This window comes from Triticum dicoccoides, chromosome 2B, assembly GCF_002162155.2.
Source record: "Triticum dicoccoides isolate Atlit2015 ecotype Zavitan chromosome 2B, WEW_v2.0, whole genome shotgun sequence".
NCBI classification, from domain to species: domain Eukaryota; kingdom Viridiplantae; phylum Streptophyta; class Magnoliopsida; order Poales; family Poaceae; genus Triticum; species Triticum dicoccoides.
In genome coordinates, this window is record NC_041383.1 from 476,581,946 (window position 1) to 476,586,668 (window position 4,723).

The window sequence follows — 4,723 nt, forward strand, 5'->3', positions numbered from 1 at the left end:
TAGAGAGAGAGACGAATATGACGTCACGGCGAGAGATTCCATTCCCTTGAGTGTGTATATGCAAGGGGGGAGGGAATTGAGGCAGCAGGAGAATTTTTTTTTGTGTGTGGTGTTTGTGTTGGTATGTGTGGGTGTGAGAAGATAATGAGACGTGGGGACAGAGGGTGTGTCACCGCGTGAGGTCCGGTGGGTCGAGGTGAGGCCCTTCGTTCGGTTCCGTCTTGCGCCACATTGGTCGGCCCGTGACGCATTTAGGAAGACCCATGGATGACTAGTCGTACAAGACAAAGATAGCAGAATTGTGAAGGACTCTGTGTCCACTGACAAAGCCGGCTAGGATTTGTAACCCTAGGTTCTCGGACTAAGGTAACCCCTTTATCTCTGATATTACTATTCATCCAACCTAACTTTAGGGGCATCCTACATAATGCTCTGCTAGAATCATACTCGTCGACTAGGAAGAGATGTGTGAGACAATGCGTGCGAGATAGGCCTAAAGATAACATGCGTACATGAGACACGTAGGCAGGTCCATGTATATAGAAAGGGTCGATGGGGATTGTGCGTGTGTATGCTTGCGAGAGGAAGAGTGCTTGTGATAAAGGTTAGTGAAAATAGTTGTACATGGTTACGAGAGGGAGGGAGGGTTATATCTAGAGCATGTGTGCGAGAAAGACACCTCGGGAGAGAGTGTGTGAGCATGTGTGTGAGACCACCGATGGAGAGTGAAACTACACATAAAAAACTGTTGTACACATTGATTAAAGATATAAATTGTATACAAATATTAGGATGGGATCATGATATTTGCAATTCACGTAAGGAGCGGTCATTGATCCGTCAGACATCTAGATTCTATTGAATTTGAGCATGTCTATGTTATTATTCGACACAATTGATCCACATAGTTAGTATTTTGAACTCCAGACAATGCATCGCTTGAGCAATCGAATATAAACGTGAGTATAGTTCATGTTGTGTGTGTAAAGCACATTATACATACGAAATTTACACAATGAACATTATAAATAGCTACCTATGAACTAGCATACATTTGAATTCAACTTAAGGTGGTTTAAAAAAAATCGAATTCAACATGAAGTCCATTCAATTATTTGAATTTGATATCATGGCATTTGTAAATCATACCTAAATTATGGGGGCACCAATCTTTGCTCTGATTTTGTACCTAATTGCATATGTAGTCGTGTACAAAATAGATTCAAATTTAGCTCCTCCATTCCAAAATAATCATAGTTATAGGATTTTCAAGTGTCAAAAATTCAAAAAGAAGCGGATAATTTAATGAGGTTTTCAAACATACAAGGTCAAATATAACGTTGTCTATTTAGGTCAATCCTCATAGTTCAAGAGTACTCTAAACTTGAATGCTTGTGTTTCAAAATTTCGAACGAGCGCCAAAAGATCCTCTACTCGGCCGACACCGCGTGAGACCAATGTTTGGTAGTACAAGGAAATTACTTTTCTAATAACTCTGACCCGTGAAACCTACCGGTCCGACGTCCAAAGGTCTAAACCGGGGTAGGTTTGTAGCATCATCTAGACGCCACGCAACCGCCTCCGAAAAACATTCATACACAATGGCCGCCTAAGCACACATGCGCGCGGCCGAAATCACTCCCGCCCACTATTTGGGACACCTGGGATTACCATCCTACCCCCGACCCACAGTAGGTCCGAAATTTAAGAGGGGTGCAAAGTTTGTACTTTCCCCAAATTTCAAACAAGCGCGTCCCATCTTCTGTTCAAAAAAGCCAAAAACAAGCGCGTCCCAGACCGAAACATGGTCCCCCCGCCCACCCGTCCGATTCCCCATTCGTACTCCGTGGGCGCCAAAACTACCTCTCCACCAACTGCGAAACCCCGGCGTCCTACGTCCGCCACCCCATCCCACCCATCAACCGTCGCCCTCCTCCATCACGCCGGAGCCGATACCCCGATGTCGTTGTCCACCGCAACCTCAACTGCAACGCCCTCCAAAGCTAGTAGTTGAAGCCGAGGCCGAGCCGTCCATACCCGAGCCAGTTCAACCACGCCGTCCTGCGCCTCACCGATGTTGCTCCAACTTCGCCACCGTCCACCGCACCGGTGTTGTTCCTGCTACACCGTCCTTCGCCGCCTCGGATCTGCTTCCCCTTCGCTGATATACGGACACGGCAACACAGTCAACAATTTGGCCATGGGTTTGTCCAAGGATCCACGGCTCTCCAAAACATCGATTCCCCCGGGAAAAACAAGAAGATTTCCGCGACATATCAACACCACACTGGCAACCGATAAGGGTACTCCTCTTCCCTTATTCGTGCAAATCTTACGTGTCTGCTTGCACGGTATTCATCCCACAGAAGACACTAGTTGACCGCTTCTTCTTCATACTAGATGTTCCTAGTAACTCGCGATGCACAAGGTTTCTCCTCATATACTATTTCACCTTAGCTAGAGGTCCGTCGCCCCCCTGAATTTCAATTTCTAGCCAGTTGATTCCCAATTAATTCCCCGGCGTAACAGGCGCTAGTACGCCTATTACGCCCGGGAAGCAGTGCCTTGGTGTTTATCTTAGGGGCGTGTGCGGCCTAGAGCTACTAGCGCCCGATCAGGAGGTCGGCCGAGATTAAAGGGATGGCCTGGGGGCGCTGCCAAGCATGGCGGTGGTGTGAGGTCGAGGGGAGGGCGGGGCGGCGAAGGCAGGAGTCTGGGCCGGTGGTCGCTGGCGGTTCGAGAAAGATCGTCAACAGTGACTGGCGGGAGGTAGACGAAGGCCATCTGCCCGTTCCTTATAGATCGGATGGTTCATTAAAAAAATTGACTGACCTATTTATTTTCAGTCGACTGTTATCTTAGATATGACCACATGTGGTGGTGTGCTATAGGAGTACCTGCATTTCCTGTGCTCATATATTACAAAATCATACGGAGTAGAATCTAATTTTGTTTGCCATGCAATGTTGTAGAGCTATCATATGTCTCCTGTCATTTATTTTCCAGCCACCTGCTATCTGCTACTTTTACAGTGCACTAGTTCTGCACACACTTCACTCATACTCTCACTACTGTGTTTTTATGCAAGGGTATTTCAGAGTCTGCCTCGAGAGAAGCAAAACAGATAAGACAGAAGTTGAGCCAACTTTCTTCGCGGTTAGGCATGACACATTACAGCGCTATAAAGGGTGCAGTGTCAGTAGATGGGGACGGTAAACGTAGCTCTGGAGTTGATGACCTTGCTCGCAATGTACCACCATCCCAGGTGCTTGCTTTAACTTCGTGGTGTCATATGTGGTTGCATGTTCCATATGGTGTCTTGCTTGTATTCGAAAGGCTGAAGTCGGTCTTTGGGGCTGTTTGGTTCTAGGCCTAGCATTGCCACACTTTGCCACATATTTTTTCCAAGCTTGCCTAAGGTTAGTTCATCAAAATGAAAGCCACAAGTTGGCAAGCCTAAGGGAATTTTGCCACATTTTTTGTGTGTATGCCATGTGGGGTCCAAGTGTGGCTTGACTAAGGTGTGGCTTGAACCAAACACTCACCTAAGTTAGTCAAACTTGCCTAGCTTTAGGTGTGGCAACATTTGGCAAAGTTAGTCACAAACCAAACAGCCCTAGAAGACAAATAGCTAGTCAGGGCACTGGCCGAGCCAATGACAAGCCCAGCAAAGATAGGCATCACCTGGAAGCCAACTAAAAAGCTGCGATGGTGGCGAAGAAGCCCTCCTCCCACCAGGCTCTCAGGTCCTAGATGATCATGCTCACCACTCCAGGCGGATGTCTAGCTTGTATCGCTTCCAATTTGGTTAAATTGCATCTGCTTAGCTTACACATTATACCTTTGAATATGACATGCCTTTCTGTTTTTGGTACATACTAGTACATTTGTGTATTAACCATGTTCTTACATCAAACTAATGTTCTTGTGTATCCCTCATCAATCATTTATGATGAGGCAGGTAGGCAAGGGGACTACTCCTCATTTAAGGAATGCAGCGTCAGCCTCCCAACATGATTCTCAAGAAACATAAATGCTAGATGAAGATAGTGAACGTAGCTCTGTAGTTGATTACAGCATTTCCCCTACACTAGCATCGTAGGTGCTTGCTCTAACTTGGTAGCATGATATGTGGTTGCATGTTGCATATGGTGTCTAGATTGTAATTCTTCCAATCTGGTTAAACTGCATGTGCTAGTCTGCTTAGCTTATACATTATACCTGTTAATGTGACATGCCTTCCTATATTTAGTACATAGTACATCTGTCTACTAAGCATGTCCTTACATAAAACTATTGTTTTTTTGTATCCCGCATCAATCAATATGACGAGACACCTTTAGTATATGCAGTGCGATATTAGTTGCATCTTTCATATGATTTATAGCATGCGCTGCTTCTAATTTGTTGAAATTCCATTTATGATGGGACGCTTTTAACTTGGCAGAGTCATATTGGTTGCATCTTTCATGTGGTGTCTAGCTTGCATTGCTTCTTATTTGTTGGAATGGTTTCTGCTTAGTTTACACAAATAGTTGTGAACATGCCATGTCGTCCTGTTTTTCGTACATATTCTATCCTGGTATCATGTGTTTGCCTTACATCAAAGTAGTGATTGTCAGTATCATGCATGAATGAGTTCTGAAGAGAAAATTTTATTGCTTTTTCTTGTCGGTTTTACTTGACGATTCAAAATCAATAAAGTGGAAGGAAGTTAGCAAGG